This window comes from Primulina tabacum, chromosome 5 (genome assembly GCF_025594145.1).
Source record: "Primulina tabacum isolate GXHZ01 chromosome 5, ASM2559414v2, whole genome shotgun sequence".
In the NCBI taxonomy this organism is placed as follows: Eukaryota; Viridiplantae; Streptophyta; class Magnoliopsida; order Lamiales; family Gesneriaceae; genus Primulina; species Primulina tabacum.
The window spans coordinates 39,977,747-39,997,686 of NC_134554.1; positions in this window are offsets into that span (position 1 = coordinate 39,977,747).

Here is a 19,940-nt window from a genome sequence, read left to right on the forward strand (position 1 = left end):
GTCAATTAAACTAGTCATATATTATGATTATACATTTGTTTGATCGTAAATTTCAAAATATCTCCTATTAATTTAGTCAGATGTGAATGAATTTAAAAATATCTTCTATTAATTTAGTCAAATGTGAATGTCGATATATTTGAAATACATCGAAAATTTTTGTCAACACAAAATTTTCACACCTGACCACCGGATCCTAGCTTTGTTATCAATTCTGTATTTAGTTTATATGAACTGGCATTCACAATGAGGCTGATACTCACATATTGGATATATAATTTTTCTATGTTTCATCATATTCAATAGGTAAGTGGCATATCGTCGGTGTTCAGATAAGTATGTACGATATATGTACAACAAATTAAAACTATATATATGTGTTTATGTACATACATACAAGTTTGGACTTTGAATATTCCTTTTTTTTTAATAAAACTTTGGAATATTTCTTGATTGAATATTTGGTGGGGATCTCAATTAATTCAAACTAAAAAGGTTGATAAACGGGCCCGACAAACTTTTAAAAACTATAATTATAATTATAATTACATAAATAGAGAAGAAATTTCTAGAAATGAGCTTGATTCTAATCCTGAAATGAATTGACCCGAAAAGTTGATTAATTGAATTAATTTAATTCATTCATATTATAATATAACAAGTTTTAAATTTCGATGCTAAATCTGATTTTATTTCAAAAAATTATCTTAAAAAAATTGATATATTCTTGTTTGAAAATAATAAATTGATTCTAATCCACGCATTTAATCGACACGTGAAGTTGAATTTGCGCATGGAGAGTTGTTCTAAGTGCAAATTATGGCCACAAAAAAAAATTTATATATATATATATATATATAACAACAAATTATGGCCACATATATATATCTATATGTATGTATTCCGTGGGTGATTGTGGCTTGGAGGCCATGACCAAATTGGGTACCAAGTGGGTCGATATTGTCATCTATAATCACGAGGTTGAGTGGTGGATGATTAATAATAATAATAATAACAATAATAATAACAATTATAACGAGGTTGAGTGGTGGATGATTAATAATAATAATAATAATAAACACACTTGTGTATATTGTCTATTGGTGAAGGTGTCACGCCCAGGGACGAGGTTGGTTGACATCGGTGTTGCTCCCAAATTTACATTCGACACCAACAAGCATCAGAAGTACAAAATTCAGAAACCAGTCTTTTTATTCATAAATATGGAATATTTCAACGTCTGATACAAACTCAAATAACTAATGTTTGACAGCGAAAATGTAAAACCAGGCATAACACTGTCTTAATAGATGCAGCGGATTATAAAAACATAAATCAGAACTGAGAAATGACAGTCTTTTCACCAGCCCCAGAATTGATTCTGATCTTCTTCTTCTACTAATTCTTCCTCGTTCTTATCTAAGATGGGTTTGGTGGGTGAGTGACATGTCGTCAGTCAGTAAGCGGGGGCGAGAATAACTCCAAGTTTTCGAAACCATTTTCAAACAGAAACGGTAATACGAATAATATACAGAAACTCTTACTTTCAGAACAGGAATCAGTATTCAGTAATAACAGGAATCAATATTCAGAAATCAGAACTTAAAATTTAGCAAGCAAGCACTGAGCACGTTCGTTAATTTCATGGCTAAACTGATATCAATCTGCTATATGTTCTCTCCTCCAAAGGGTGAGGCCAGTAATCAGTAATCAGGATTCAGGAATCAGGAATGTTCAGAATATATATTCCTACCATTAGTTCACTAGGTTTCAGTGCTTCAAAAATCAGAGATCAGAAATCAAAAATACATATACTTTGCTCCAAAACAGGAATTATCAAACTGATTTCAAGATACTTATACATAAGCCCACTTACAGTAATTTGCTAGAAAGCTTCGGTTGAAGTCTGAAAATCTGCTTGCTCTCGCTACTGGATTTTACTGCTTGAACAAAGGCACTCTCTTAAATCGAATTTTCAAGTGATAACTCAAGATTTGTGTAACACCAATTCAGAGATTTGAGGGTGTTATTTATAGGCAAAATTCTGATTGTTAGCCTCCCAATTAGTAGCTATAATATGTCATTATGTGGTATTAACAGTCTTTATCACATGTTAAATGCTTCAGTTACAAGTCATAAGCAGAATCAGTAGTTGTCTGCTGAAATCTCGCGCTACTGAACTCTTCTGCTGCTGGATTCTATCTGCTGGAAAAATATCAGCTTCTGAAATATAAGATGGTGCTGGAATTGCTAACTTCTGCTGAACTTTTGCTTCTGCTGCTGGAATTGTTATCGGCTGGAATTTTCTAGATCATGCAAAATGCTAACTACTGCTGAAAATTCAGGTTCTCACATCCTTCCCTCATTATGAGAAGTTTCGTCCTCGAAACTTGGCTATACATGATCCTCAAAGAGATATGAGTATTGTTCTCGCATCTTTTATTCCAACTCCCAAGTAGCTTATTTTTCAGTGTGATTGGACCATTGTACTTTGACATATGGAATAGTTCGTCGCCTCAGTACTTGGTCTTTGTTATCCACAATTCGAATTGGAATTTCTTCATACTTCAGTTCTTCATTTAGGTTTCCCTCAATCAACAGTGGTCCAGCTTCAAGAACATGACTTGGATCGAAAATATATCTTCCTAACTGTGAAACGTAGAAAACATTATGGATCCTTGACATATCGGGGGGGAGTGCTAATCTGTAAGCAAGTGTTCCCACTTTCTCTAGAATGTCAAAAGGTACAAATATCTGGGATTCAGTTTTCCAGTCTTATTGAATTGGTTTACACCTTTTATGGGTTACACTTTCACATATGCTTTTTCTCCAACTTCGAAATCTACGGGTCTTCTTCTCAGGTCAGCCCAGCTTTTCTGTCATCTTGTGCAGCTTTTAGTCACTCTTTGATCATAGCAACTTTATCCATTGTTTCTTGGATCAGTTCGGGTCCAACGATAGCTTTTTCCCCTATCTCATCCCAATATAGTGGCGATCGACACTTTCGTCCATACAGAGCTTCGTACGGTGCCATTCCAATACTGCTGTGATAACTATTATTGTACGCAAACTCGATTAAAGGCAGATGTTCACTGCAATTACCCCTGAAGTTTAGAGCACATGCTCTCAGCATATCTTCTAGAGTTTGAATTGTCCTCTCTATTTTGCCATCGGTCTGAGGATGATAGGACTTACTAAGAGTGACCTTAGTCCCCATGGCTTGTTGAAAGCTCTTCCAAAAACGAGATTTAAACCTAGGATCTCTATCTGATAGTATGTTGGCTGGAACTCCATGTAATCGTACAATATCATTCATGTACAATGTGGCTAGCTTGTCCAAATTATAGTTCATGCGGACAGGTAAGAAATGTTTAGATTTTGTGAGTCTATCTACGATTACCCAGATGATATCATGACTTTGTCTAGACTTTGGTAACCCGATAACAAAGTCCATGAAGATATGTTCCCATTTTCATTCTGAAATCTCTAAAGGTTGAAGAAGTCCTCCAGATCTTTGGTGCTCTGCTTTGACTTGTTGGCACAAAAGACACTTGGAAACAACTATCGCAACATCCTTTTTAATTCCACTCCACCAGAAATTATTCTTCATGTCTCTGTACATCTTGGTACTGCCAGGATGGACTGAAAATTTTGACTTATGTGCTTCAGACATTACTTCTTGTCAAAGGTTATCGATATCTGGTACGCATAATCGTCTTTTCATCCACAAGATTCCTTTGTTATCCATCTCGAAATCTGGTGATTTCCCTTCTTTAACTTGCTCTTTCAGTTTTACCAAAACGGAATCTCTATCTTGACTTATCTTGATTGTTTTTCGAAGACCTGGTTGTGTTGAAAGTGAAGTCAGGATCACTTTACTCGTATTCTTTCGACTTAAAGAATCTGCTACCTTGTTGGCTTTGTCTGGGTGGTAGCTTTTCGTCAAGTCGTAGTCTTTCAAGAGTTCAATCCACCGTCTCTGCCTCATGTTTAACTCTTTCTGCGTGAACAAGTATTTGAGGCTTTGATGATCGGTGAATATCTCACACCTAGCACCATATAAATAATGTCTCCAAATCTTTAGTGCAAATACCACTGCTGCAAGCTCGAGGTCATGTGTTGGGTAATTCTGTTCATACGGCTTCAACTGTCTCGACGCATATGCAATCACCCTTCTCTCTTGCATGAATACACATCCTAAACCTCCTTTAGATGCATCACTGTAGATGGTGAAGTCTTTGCCTTCCATAGGTAACACCAACACTGGCGTAGAGGTAAGCTTCTTCTTCAAAGTGTCAAAGTTTTCTCACAATCTTCAGTCCATTGAAATTTAGAGTTCTTCTGTGTGAGCTTGGTGAGAGGTATGTCTATTGAAGAGAATCTTTCAACAAATTTTCGGTAATAGCCCGCTAATCCCAAGAAGCTTTGAATTTCTCTCACAGTCTTTGGTCTAGGCCAATCTGAGATTGCTTCTACTTTCTTAGGGTCCACAGCCACTCATACTGCTGATATTATGTGTCCCAAGAATGTGACGCTCTCTAGTCAGAATTCGCATTTCTTGAACTTGGCGTACAGTTTCTTTTCTCTCAGCTTCTGGAGGGTGAGACGAAGATTTTCTTTATGGTCTTCCTCACTTGAAGAATATACCAGAATATCATCGATGAATACCACAACAAACTTTTCAAGAAACGGTTTGAACACCCTGTTCATGAGATCCATGAATGCTGCCGGAGCGTTTGTTAACCCGAACAGCATTACCATGAACTCATAGTGTCCATACCTTGTTATGAAGGCTGTCTTCGGAATATCGTCTATTTTATCTTTAGTTGGTGGTAGCCTGACCTTAAGTCGAGATTGGAAAAGACTGTAGCTCCCTTGAGTTGGTCAAACATGACATCTATCCTTGAAAACAGATACTTATTCTTGATTGTGATTTTATTCAGTTCCCTGTAATCAATACATAATCTCATGCTTCCGTCCTTTTTCTTCACAATAGAACAGGAGCTCCCCACAGAGATGCGCTTGGTCGGATTTGATTCTTATCCAACAATTCTTGAAGTTGTTCTTTGAATTCTTTCAATTCTGCTGGAAGCGATTCGGTACGGCGCTTTTGAGATGGTTGTAGCATTGGGCACTAAATTAATTTCAAATTCCACTTCGCGGTCGGGGATTGTGCCAGGGAGTTCTTCAGGAAAGACATCCGGAAACTCTTGTACTATCGGAATCTCTTCTAGTGCAAGTGTGATTTCTTCCTTTACCTTGCTTAACATAGCTTGGTAAACTTCTTCTCCACTTTTCATGGCTTTCCAAGTTTGAGAAGCAGAAAGCAGAGTTTTTCGTTCTTTTGTCTTACCATGAAATAAAAGTTTCTCTTGTTGTGGAGTTTGGATGGTTACCGTCTTTCCATGACAGTCTACTAAAGCATGATTCTTGGCTAACCAATTCATTCCAAGAATTATAGCGAATTCCACCATGTTTAGTTGGATTAGGTTTGCTTTGAAATTCTGATTATCTATGAGAACACCAATATCCTGATATAGAGTGCGAGTTTCTAAAATTTGATTTGCAGGAGTTGCTACTCTATATGGTTCTTCTAAGTTATCAGGCTTAGTTCCTAACTTCTTTGCAAATCTCTTAGACATGAATGAATGCGTAGCACCACAATCAAATAACATATAAGCAGGTATATTATTGATTAGAATGGTACCGACCACTGACATCATTTGAGTTGTCAGCCTCTTCTTGAGTGAGAGCATAGACTCGAGCATTTGACTTGTTCTCCTTAGGCTTGTTTGGAGTTGTTCCACCTGCTGGACCATTCCTTGGATCTGAAAAAGGGCATTGAGCAATGAGATGGCCCATCTTTCCACAACATAAAAAGCTCTAAAATACCTACGGCATTCACCAGTGTAAGTGAATCCACAAGTTTGGCACTTGACTTCCTCTCTGCTTGATTGAGAAGAAGTGGTTCCTTTGGCTGGAGCACTGGTAAATCGATTGCTTGAGAACTTAAGCTTCTTGAATTGTTGGCCCGGTTGGTACTGGCTTGACTGAGGACGTTTGAGTTTGTTCTCACCTTCACACCTCTTGATGTCATTCTCATCTTTGATGGCGGCTCCCATCAATTCATCAAAACTATTGGGCTCCATAACGGCGAGGGCAGATTGAATGCGGCTGTTCAATCCCTTCTTGAAGCAATGTATCTTCAAGACCTCGTCTCCCATTATGGTTTGGGAGTAAGTTCCCAACGAGTGAAACTTAGAAGAATACTCCACCACTGTCATGTTTGGTTCTTGAACCAAGCTTTCAAATTCTGACAGCTTCTGCACTCGAACTGCTGTCGGGAAGTATCGCTTCAGAAATGCCTCTCGGAACTAATGTGCCACGTGATAGGTCCCATCCCTAACATAGCTGGTGAGACTCCTTCCCACCATTTGGCTGCTTTATCCACAAGAAAAGGTGTAATCACATCTACCTTGATCCCTTGTTGAACCTTAAGTAGTCGAATATGATTCTCCACCTCCTTCATCCAATTCTGTCCGACCTCAGGATCGGAGCTTCCATCGAAGTTCGGGACTCTTGCTCTTCGGAGGGACTCATAATGCTGCTTAGTCCCATTCTGAGCTGGAGATGGTGGCGGTGGCTGATTAGCATTAGGGTTGACAAACCCTTGTAGCGTGGTTGACACAATCATGGCTTTAGCCAGCAGATCCGTCTGACTGAGGCCAACTGCTGGTGGTGGTTGTTGTGCAGCCTCATCGTTGCGGTTTCCATAACGAGGGTTGCGATTGTTTTTTACGGGTCTTCCGTCCATTTATTACAAATATGAAATTTCTAAGGTTGTTGGCAGAATAGAGACTAAACAAAGGGATCAAAATGATAGAGTAATTACTCAAAAATTAAATATGAAACCAATAGACAAAAATAAATTTTACTGATTTCCACGAAAGTGCAATTACAACTAAACATCAAATATGCTAACAGAAATGTAAATGGAACAAGTGCTATTACAAAGAACTACTACTGAAGGTCTAATCTATCACTTCTCCTAATCCCAAATCCATAGGATCCTCTTCGACTTCTTCTTCTTCTTCTTCTTGATCCTCCTCGGGTTCATTTTCATTATTGGCTATTATTGTTTCCAGATGTTCAATATGACCATGCAGAACTGCATTCTGGTCACTGAGAACTTCAACAATGTTCTGCAACTCTTGAATCTAAACATCAGTCTGCTCACAATACTGATTATGCTGGAGCACGAGTTGGTGATTTTAATCCTTAAACACTTGGATCTTCTCAACCAAGGTATCACGTAACTTGATTAACTCTGCAACAGTCTCTCGGGAGGTTTCGAACTCCTCTTGAGCTTTCCTATTCCTCTCTTCTGCCTCATGTAGATAGTGAGCATAACGTTGAACATCATCTCTGAAGTGTTCTGTTTTACGCTGTAATTCATCTTTGTCCAACTCTAAGCAGTAATTATGTTCCTTTAGTTTCTCTATCTTCTTCTCTAAGCTCTTAATGTAACTACCCTGGTCAGCCATATCCTACATCCAAAACATGAGAGTGAAGGTTCAGAAATGGTCTCAAGAGTACAGGTCGAGTTATAGACAATTACTGGAATGGGCAGAATCAGTACAACCTATAACATTAAATAGAGGAAAATAGGTCAAAATTTTTTGGTCTTATAATCATGTGAAAAATTTACTAAAAATCCTTCACATCAAGAACATGAAGTGTACCAAATTTGGTGCAAAATACCGAGCCGTTTGGAAATGAAAATTTCTCAAAGTTTCGAAAAATTGAAAAATTTTACGGAAATGAAAATATCACTATCTAAATGAAGGATTAAGGTTCGTCGGCGGTGCTAGAATGATTGAATGGTTCTAAGTTAGGTTCTCCAACTTCCATACAATTTTGCAACGGTAGCTTTTAATAGTCAAATTTCCTCCTGGATCAAAAGTTATGGTTGTTTGAAGTTTGTGCGAAAAACACCTCAACTTCCATACAATTTTGCAAAGTCTACTGCATGCTCCTGCTGAAATTCACTTCCTACTGAAATTCTGATGCTACTTCAATCAAGTCTGTTGCTTTTCAGTACTGTTAAAACCAGTCTGCTGCATTCCGGGTCTAATGACCAAGTCTTCTGCATTCAGATCTACTGATTTCTATCTGATGGTTCTGGTTTTAGGCTACTGGTTTTGCTGCTACTGATTTTTGGTCAACTGGTTTTTGTCTACTGATTTTTTTTTAAACTCATTTCAGACATGCTGCTGAAACACTCAGATCTCTTTCCCTTACTGATTTTTCTCAATTGTACTCAGTTAGTCTATCGATTCAGTAGTCTATTATAGTAGTTAATTTTCAACAGTCTATTAGTTTATCAGAACTTATTTTCAGAAATCTATCAGAACTTATTATTTCTAGTTTCCTACTTCTCAGATTATGAAACCTGGTTTGCTATGATACCACTTCAATGTCATGCCCCAGGGACGGGGTTGTTTGACACCGACGTTGCTCTCAAATTTACATTTGATACCACAAGCCTCAAAAGTACAAAATTCAGAAACCAGTCTTTTTATTCATAAATACTGAATATTTCAACGTCTGATACAAACTCAAATGACTAATGTTTTGCAGCGAAAATGTAAAACCAGACATAACACTGTCTTAACAGATGCAGAAGAATATAAAAACATAAATCAGAACTGAGAAACGACAGCTTTCTTCACCAGCCCCAGAATTGATTCTGCTCTTCTTCTTCTACTAATTCTTCCTCGTTCTTATCTGAGATGTGTTTGGTGGGTGAGTGATATGGTCTTCAACCAGTAAGCGGGGGCGGGAATAACTCTCAGTTTTCAAAACCATTTTCAAACAAAAACATTAACACGAATAATATACAGAAACTCTTACTTTCAGAACAGGAACCAGTATTCAGTAATAACAGGAATCAGTATTCAGAAATCAGAACTTAAAATTAAGCAAGCAATCACTGAGCACGTTCGTGAATTTCATGGCTAAACTGATATCAATCCCCTATATGTTCTCTCCTCTAAGGGGTGAGGTCAGTAATCAGTAATCAGGATTCAGGAATCAGGAATGTTCAGAATATATATTCCTACCATTAGTTCACTAGGTTTTAGTGCTTCAAAAATCAGAGATCAGAAATCAAAAATACATATACTTTGCTCCAAAACAGGAATTATCAAACTGATTTCAAGATACTTATACATAAGCCCACTTACAGTAATTTGCTAGAAAGCTTCGATTGAAGTCTGAAAATCTGCTTGCTCTCGTTACTGGATTTTACTGCGCGAACAAAGACACTCTCTTAACTCGAATTTTCAAGTGATAACTCAAGATTTGTGTAACACCAATTCAGAGATTTGAGGGTGTTATTTATAGGCAAAATTCTGATTGTTAGCCTCCCAATTAGTAGCTATAATATGCCATTATGTGCCATTAACAGTCTTTATCACATGTTAAATGCTTCAGTTACATGTCATAAGCAGAATCAGTAGCTGTCTGTTGGAATCTCGCGCTACTGAACTCTTCTGCTGCTGGATTCTATCTGGTGGAAAAATACCAACTTCTGAAATATAAGCTGCTGCTGGAATTGCTAACTTCTGCTGAACTTTTGCTTCTGCTGCTGGAATTGTTAGCTGCTGAAATTTGCTAGATCCTGCAAAATGCTAACTACTGCTGAAAATTCAGGTTCTCACAGAAAGTTTCCCCTTTTGGAAAATAACAATTTTAACATGTGTGCCCCTGCGCATAATTTAACGTAATATATAATTAAGAAAAATTATAATTTTATTTATATGTATATTCGTATTTCTGAAATTTTGATTCTCTATATTCTCAACATTTATCTTAATTGTGTATCTTTCATTTTTTTTAATGAAATTTGATGTGTCACAATCAATGTCAAATCAGGTTCATCTCTACATCGTCCTCCCATCAACATCATCTTAAAAAATGAACAAAATTGTATATATAAAAACCAAACTACGCATCAAAATATTAAATCGTAAAGAAACAAATATACAAAACAAATATTTTAATTTTCTCTGCATCATTATTTCAATAAAAAAGGTATTATAATTAATATTTTAGGTGCAAAGTACTCGTTGAAAAACAATAATCATCGACTACGTATTCAAGTGGTACAAAAAATGATGCATGAGGTAATTTTTTGTACAGTTTTCTCATGAGTTCGAAGTTTCAGTCCAAGGGAGGTAATATCCTATCTAATAAACTTCCTTCATTTACGAAAAACATTTGTGTTTTATGGATTAAATGTTATTTTGAATTCGATTTTAAAAATGAAATGGGCTAGATTTGAAAATAGATCAATGTCTGGACAAAAAAAATGGATTATATGAAAATGTTATGCTGTCCACATGGCAAAAGCTCAATGGTGCCACATTGACAGATGATAATTATATTTATTTTGTTTACGATATTCATCTATTAGATGTATAATTTGGATATATATATATATTTCATCACATCTAATAGATATCTAATAGATGAGATTTACCTTGTTGGTGGACTCAATGTGACGACAACATATCAAAACTATATATATATATATATATATATATATATATATATATAGTAAGTCTCTTGTGAGACGGTCTCACGAATTTTTATCTGTGAGTCGGGTCAACCTTACCGATATTTACAATAAAAAGTAATATTTATTCATTGATGACTCAAATAAGATATTCGTATCATAAAATACGACTCGTGAGATCATCTCACACAAGTTTTTGCCATATATATATATTATAAAGTTTGAGATCGTTACAATACCATTTTTATATGACCTATCAGACCAAAAAAATTTCAGTTTTACCCCAACATTCTATATAAATAGAGATTCAACTAATTCATGTATATTTGGTAAATCATTTTTCAATTTATTTAATCATCATTTAAATATAGAAAATAATATTTAAAACGTATATTATATGCAAGCAAATGTGTATGCCACGTTGCCAGTGTGTGGGTGTATATATATGTGTGTGTGTGTGTTTGTAAAACATACTGGGTCTAGGGTTTGGAGTTGAGACCTTGGAATTTTCCTAATTGGATTATTGGAGGGGCATTTCATGCGAATCAAGGTCTGAGTAAGGTGGCTGAAATTCAGTGCTGGAAAAATATCGACTTTTATATCTATATAAAAAAAATAAAAAAAATCAGAGAATAAATTTCTAGAAATTGACTTGGCTCTAGTTTTACAATGAATTGATCCCAAAATTTTGAAGAATTTAATTAGTTTACTTCGTGATTTAAGCTGCATGCCTAAGATATCAACTTTAAAATTTTATGGAAAATCGGATTTTTTTCGAACCAATTATTATTTTTTATTTAAAAAAATTGATATCGTTTCTATTCGAAAAGTTAAATAAGAAATCGATTCCGATCCATGAGTTAAATCAACATGTGAAAGTTGAATTTGTATGGTGGGTAAAGTCGATGTACATGGGTGATTCACTTGGAGCCACTAAACAAATAATCGGGCACCAATTGGAATTGAAATAAACAGGAGGTGAAGATCTGTATAATTATTACTAATTAATAGGGTAAGCGAAACCGAATCGAATCGAATCGAATTGTTGCATGGATCGATTTCCAGTTGATCGATCATAGTTTGAATTTGTTTTAAAATAATCAAAACGAAAAAAATTGGCTTGGTTCAAAGTTTGAATTTTTCATTAATATATAATATTCTACAAATAATCCTATACAATCTAGGCATTTAATGGACCGGGTATGAAGCGAAAGTTGGTTCGGTGCTAGCCTCAAGATAGTGCTACGAGGAAGTATTTGATATTGTGATACTTTTGAACGAGTTTTTAAGATTATGCATGTATGAGTCTTTATATCGAGGAATACTTAAAAGATTTGATAGGTACTACTCATATCAACAAAATACATTTTCTTTTCGGGAGCTAATCATATAAGAACTCTAAAGTTGCGGTGCTTGACTTTGGACATTTATGGGATAAGTTACCACATATGAAGTTTCTCAGAGTGCCTGTGATTGAAGACAGAATGTTGGAAAGACTCGCATTGCTATATTGGGGACATTCGTCGAATAATGGACGTTACATAATCGTGTTTTCGTTGAGAGACGGTCGCCAGCAGGAACACGGAAAATAATTGCTATGCTGGGCAAAGCACTACGTGACATAGGAGCCACCTCTTGAACCTATGGGGCAAAGTTTTATATGCACGGGAGCCACCTTTTGAACCCCTATACATCTAGATTCCCAATGTTGGTGGATCGAATGAGATTCCAAGACTGTACATGTATAAGACTATATACTTGAGGTATCCTTAAAAAAGATTTGATATATACTATTCATATTATCAAAGTGCATCTTTTTTCGTGAGCTCGTCGTAATTTGAGGCGTTTGTAACTCCATGTGAATTTTCTTAGGGTTTGTGTCAATGAGAACATAAGCATACTAGAAATACCATGTTGATACAGTGGTGAGAGTCGTCGAATTTGAGGCGTTACAGATATAATATTTTTTACTATATGTTGTCCACAAGAAAGGTGTAAACCCCAGAAATACCTTGTTGATACAATGGTGATATATTGTTGTCGAATCTGAGACATTACAGATATAATATTCTTTACTATATGTTGTCCACAAGAATAGATGCAAACCCCGTATATATATATATATATAAATATATAAATTACGAGGACAATATTCTCATATCACACATTGTTATTTTGAGGCCCGATTTAAAAAGAAATTGAGCTACTTTGAATTAGATTTGCGATGGGGTCATATTTGAAGATAAGCAAACAACATAGCTACTTATATATTGTAATTTTTGGAAAATTGTAACATATGTATTCCGAAAGGTGGTGGAATTTCGAGTGATGAGTAGGGAAAATGGATTGAGTTCAAGTTATCGTAAGGATATTACCCTAATATTTGAGCTAATGACTCGTGTTTTTGTTAGTTATATCACATCAGTTGGATAAAATACATGATAGTTGCATATATGTATTTAGACAATTCCTCTCTCTTTGAGCTAGCTTCAAGTCTCAATCTTAACAGTTTTGTAATATTAGCACTATCAACATTAATATTACTCGTTTGTTAAGATATGTACAATTGGATATATATAATCGGATACTACACTAAGACTAGCATCTCATCAACCAGGAAAACCTGAAGGAAATACCGAATCAGACAACGTCATACCATGTATTATCTAGTATTTATCATAATATACCTCTTCCTTTGTTATAAAACTATAGTATTTATCATAATAAATGCTTCTTTAAAAAAAAAACTAGAAATACTATTTCATTAATGATCCTAGAGATCAAATTTTACAAAAGGGCCAACAAAGAGAGGAACAAAATCAGAATATCAAGGGAACCACCGTCTTGAAGTGCCTTCTTGGCTAGCTCGTAAGCCACAATGTTGATTTGTCGTTTACAGTAACGAATGTCCGCAACAATAGGAGCTTCCATTGCAAAATCATAATACATGCTTTTGGGAAAAAATGAAAAGGAGGGCAAACACATAAAGAAACTTCCCACACTAGTAGAAAAATCGCTTTTTACTTCGCGTATTCAATGAAGTAATAAGGTAGTTAATTGCCGAAGTATATGGACGTGAAGTAATAGATGTACCTTTTACTTCGCATAATAACCGAAGTTGTATGATTGAAAATACTGAAGTCTTTGGCCGGTTTTCGAAGGAAAACCGGTCCAGAATTGGACCGGTGTCGAAGTAAGAAATGTATTTTACTTCATCGATTATTGTAAATAATGAAGTAATATATTATATATAACTTCGTCTTAATTATTATTTAGCGAAGTAGTTTATAATATTTTACTTCTTTATTTACAATAATCGACGAAGTAATTCATCTGAAAGACTTCGTAGTTATGTAATTTGATGAGGTAATAGACACAAACAACTTCACAATTTATCCTATTTGTGGAAGTAAATATAATCTATAACTTCAGCATTTATCCTATTTGTTGAAGTATTTTATATTATGTTACTTCACAATTTACATTTAGTGACGAAGTAAATGGTTCGAAAGACGTCAGTAATTTGTATTTTGATGAAGTAATTGCGCAAAACAACTTCGCTTTTACAGAACAATGTTGAAGTAAATTAATTCTATCACTTCGTCTGATTTCTTATTGACGAAGTATTTAATATTATGTTACTTCACAATTTGCAGATAACAACGAAGTAATTTACCTGTTACACTTCATTTTTTTTTATTTTGATGAAGTAATTGTTAAAAAAAGACTTCGCAATATATGACTTAATACACTAATATAATTAAACTCATAAATTATCCGTCTAAAAATTATTAATATCCACGAATCCACAATTACATATTCATCAATCCACAAGTAACCCAAAAAATGTATCCACAAAACCAAAAGTATATCCAAAAATCCACAATGACAAACAAAATATTTGTCCCAACATACACCATCCATCTAAGCACCTACATAGGAGTAAACAAATTCACTCCATTCACTTCTGACTTCGACATATTGACATTGGGTGTAATATTGGTTCTTGATTCATCCTGCAAACTGAAATTTGAAAAAGAAAATACATTAGATTCTTCTATTTCAAATAAAAATTGACAGATATAAAATATATCAGTACTGGTCGAGGCAGGTTTCATTTGAAAGTACGAACTTATTTCATTTGCATCTTGAAATAACACCGAATAAAAATTCATAACATGTCACCGCTCTCCACCTGAGATAGCGCCTATTTTTTCCATCTAGTCTACATCCATTACAGATTAACCCAATTGCATGAAGACAATTGCACTTACTAAACCAATTTAATCAAGATATTATATAAATAATTTCGAAAAACCACAAAACTTGAAACAAGTCACCACCCAAATGGAAAAATGATGTAGCATATCGAACACCAAGAAAATTTATTTATCCATGGACCAGTAACGCACACATATATAACACATCAAACCGAAAACATACAAAACACAAACAAAAGGCATAAATTGTCTTTAATTTCCGGTGAAGAAATGCGCGCCCTAAACTCGGATATGCCCCTGCAAATATGTGTCAATTATAATTATTAAAACATGAAACAGATTTGGATGCAAGACAGTGCAATGCTTCTCAATGAGTTCAACAGTTTTGGCAACTGTATCTGGATAGGCCCCACAGATCTGTACGCCAAAGAAATCCTCAGATGAATGGCGTCTCAGCAATGCCCATTCTGAAGCTTGACCCTAGAGTCAAACCAGAAAACGATAAGTACTTCCCTCTAGATTACTGAATAAACTAGAAAGTTTACTATGTGTCTTTTCACGTGGATGCAACTTTATGCTTTTATCAGTGTCTCCTATAGCATGTTCAGCAATGGTTTGTGGTTCATTATGTTCACATCTTTTGTCTCTGTCTCCCTCTTCTCGAATTCGACCTGTTACAGTAGACCAAATAAATCAAAGCACCCCATATACAGAAAGTACTGGTGGAACCCATGGAAAGCATTGTAACAAACCATTATTATGTTGTACTGAACAAGTTTCATCCACCAGACATTTTGTCTTCTTCGGGGCTCTGAGCTCAGCATCCAAATCTGTTTCATGTTTCTTATCTTCTTCAAAGACTTCAACAAAGCAATAGACTACCGAGTCTTTGAACACAACAATATATCAATTACAGTACCGAAAGACCTACCAATCGCTTGCATTAATTCTGTCAACACGTGAGCCGCATAGAAAACATGCAACCCACTATTCAGGGGGAAAAAAAGAACACCAAAGAAAAACAAACCATTTTCCGTCAAGCCAGTAAATCTGCAAGATTCTTGAAAATTTGTAGCATATTTTCGACTAAGATCATAATGCCTCAAATCGAGAAAACAAAAGATCAATGCAGGAGAACATATACCTACCTGTTTCTTGCTAGAGAAAACAATTCCCAGATACGGTGGTGGTGGTGGTGGTGGTGGGTGGTGGTGTTTTGCTTCCCTCTCGGTGAGTGGAACGGCGGTGGTGTTGGTGGTTCGAAGCGAACGGCGGTGAGTGGAACGGCGTGGTGTTAGGGTTAATTTTGAAGGAAAATGTGGATAGTTCTAATGAGCTCGTCTCTAAAGGATATATTATATAATCTATATAAATCAGCGACGGTTTCTAAAAAGCCGTCGCTAATAGCGACGTTTTTTGAAATTCCGTCGTGAATAGCGATGGTTTTTTTAAAAACCGTCGCTGACTAAATCGGCGACGGTTTTTAACTGTAATGTTCAGTATAGTTTAGTTTCCTTTGTTAATCTGCGCGGTTCATCTTATTACTTCAGTATGAACTTATTTTTCTTATTTTTTACTTCATCAACATTGATGTGCCGTAAGTAAAATATAATAATAAAAAATAGTGAAGCCCGTGCTTTTAAACATACGAAGTAAAATATATTATTTTACTTCGCTTGTGTTATTACTGACGTTATTTGTAATGTATTACTTCGTAATTTATTATTGCCGAAGTAAAGCCCTGCCGAAGTAAAATCCGATTTTTCTACTACTGCCAGAAGTCAATATTTTACCTTTACGATCCCGCCACCACCTCATAGACAATGTGCTTTTTTTTAATAATGTTGGTACCATAATTGTTTCTCTTGCGAATTACTCGGAGCTCGTCTCGGTAAGAAGCTCATTCGAGATCGCTCGCCATGAGTTTTTGTCATATATTGCTATTTTTAATAAAGTATTAGAGATTTAAATGCTATAAATGAGAAGAATACTTTTTTATTCCTCGTATTTTAGTTGCTCTTTTGGCTAAAAATGCTCACGTACGTGAAGAGAATTTTGCACAATCGATCATTTACAAGTCACCGTGAGCTCACATTTCGACCCAAAGTTACGTTGTTCAGATGAACTATGTATTTGGAATTGTTGGGATGCAACCAAAGTCCCATATTGGAAGATCTAGAGAAAGATCATGGGTTAATAAAGATGAAATGATATCTCCATTGGTATAAGGCCTTTTGGGTGGTTCCAAAAGCAAAATCATGAGGGTTAAAAACTCAAAATGGACAATATCATACCAGTGTTGAGATATCCGGATTCCATTGGTCCTAACAAGTGGTATCAGAGCCATGGTCTAGATCGAGCCGTGTGGGTAGAATCCTCGATACCTAAACGAAGGAGGTGAGGGCTCCTGGTAAAAATCCTTGATTAAACTCTCGAGGTGGTTTATGCTCCCAGTATTCATGTAAGGCGTGCGCTCCAACGCAATGAAGTGGAGTAACCTCGATTGGAGGACGAACATTGACCATTATCCAAAACTCCGACCACATATTTGTTCCATCATAGTAGTAAATCAATAAATTATTTAATTGCCTAATTCCTATAATAATAACATTAATCTCTCAAATAATTATATTAAATTTATGAATATCTTACTGCGCAAAATAAATACTAAAAACTTTGTTATTTCAATAAATTTTCATTTTTTTAATCTTATTTTAGTCAACAAAAAATATAATTTATAACAGAATAATTACGATAATTATTTTCATCCGTTTGAATGGACTTGGAGATAAACAAAACAAATCGAGTACTAGCCTGAATAGAGTATGTACGATGTTGAAGATAAATTCAACGAGTTGGATGCTAACGTGAAAAAATGAAAAAATATGATTACAAAATACAATTATAAAATAAAAAATAATTAATTTGAAAAAAAATATGTTTATTATAATAATTTTACCTATATGTGAAATTGACAGACAATAAAATACAATGTACGAATTCTTTTCAAAAATAAAATAACAAGAGCTTTCAAATTTAAAATAGATTGGAAAAAAACGAAGAGCAGTAGCAGGCTTTCTTGAATTGCACTATTTTTGTAAAGTCTCCTGTAGTGCATCAGTCTTGTAAAAATTTTGTATTATTTTTTGAAAAAAGCCAAAAGGCAAAAGGCTATAATTCAAAAAAAATCGATAGCAAACCTCACCATTTTTACTTATTTTTTGGCTTTCTTTAGTGCTCCAAATGTCTTGAAAAATTTCTGTGATTATAATTTTAATGATATTTCATGTGTTAGAGCAGTATATGAATATTTAATTATTTTTAGTTCATTTTCCACAAAATAAAGTCAGGTTAAACCTTGATTTAATTAAAAATATTCATAAGAATTCACAACCTTTTCAAAAACAAATCTGGGAATTTGAAAGATAAGTCAGTATCCATCCCAGAAACATTCCGTCGTCGGACGTTTTCCGTTTCGAGAGACGCGCGCAGTTCACGGGCTGCTTTGTCGCTCGTGGTCCAGAGCTGCCGTAAATGTTACAGTGGATGTATCTCTTGGAGTTCGACAACTTTTGCATAGAATGTTTTTCCAAAATCCCAACCGAATATGCCCAGATTTTATATTTTTGAAATGATTTTCAAGGGTTTATGATCGCCAAAAAATATTAATGTTGGTGTATTTTTGGATCTTATCCGGCATTTATGAATATTAGACAACATGGTGAACAACTTTTGTTATATACTAAAGTCCAAAAACAATGTGCAATACTGAGAAACTAAGCTTTCCAAATGTGTATAAGCTTTTGGTTTAACATTAAAATTCATAGGAATTCAACAGTCTTTAAAAAATTCTCAGATTTATATAACAAGTCAGGAATCACCCCAGAAACATTCGGCCACCTGAATTTCCTGATTTGAACACACATGCCGGCTTGTCAGCGCATGACCGAGATCCGGCCGCGCAGAATTTTACAATAGGTAGTGTGCCTCGATGAGTTCTCTACAACTTTTGTGTGGGACTTTTCTCGAAAATCCCAGCCGATCTTACCCAGAATGTATATTTTCGAAATAGTTTTTTAAGGTTTTTAGTCGCTGGAAACGGCTACTACCGATGATGCATTGGTCAATCGGCCGACTTGGTTTCAAATTTTTGAGAATTTGACTTTTGAGGTTTCAACACCTCATGTTCTTAAGGATGTATGGATAGTTGAAGAGGGTTGAGAATTTTTGGCTCAAAATTTGCAGCCTATACTGATGAGTTTGAGATGTTTTTATATTCTGAAATGCATGAGAAAAGTATACCAATTCTGGAAAAATGTTGTGCTAGGTTTTGACACATAATTGCTTTTTATATTTAGTAAATTATGCATGTATTTATCTTGTTTTTAATTGGTTGTTTATTACTAGCATATCAAGAATATGTGTATATCTATATATATTAATTAATTAATTAATTAATGATTTATATAATATGTGTGTGTGTGTGTGTGTATATATATATATATATATATTTAATTATTAATGATTTACATATTGATTTATTTATTATGTTTATTAGTATTATTCTAAGGGCATCTTCAACTCCTGCGGCGCAAGGGTCTTCTCCAACCAAAGAATGCAGCTCCATTTCCTTCTGCGCCAAATTTCGCGCAGAGGGAACCCCTACGCCAATTTGGCGCAGTGGAAGCTATTTTTTTAATTTTTTTAATTACAAATATTATATTAAAAATTATAATATTATTTATATAATAATATGATATTATTATATTAATTTAATAATTAGATATATTTAAATACTTATATAATATTTATTATATTATTTTAATAATTAACCAATGAATCATTTTAATAATATTATCACAATTATTAATAATATAATATTAATTATATCAAATATAAAATAGAATTATAAATACATATTTAATAAGTAATAAGAAAAAATTTAAATAAATCAAATAAAAAAAATATTCCGAGAATATTCTTTTTTGAGGTAGATTTGAAATAGACGGGTTGAAGATGTATATTGTATTTGATGCAGAAACTGCACTATTTTAAAATAGAGTTTTGGGTTGGAGATGACCTAATTGATTTTATTTCTGATATACATGTATATGTGTGTGTGCGAGCATGCGTCTTACATT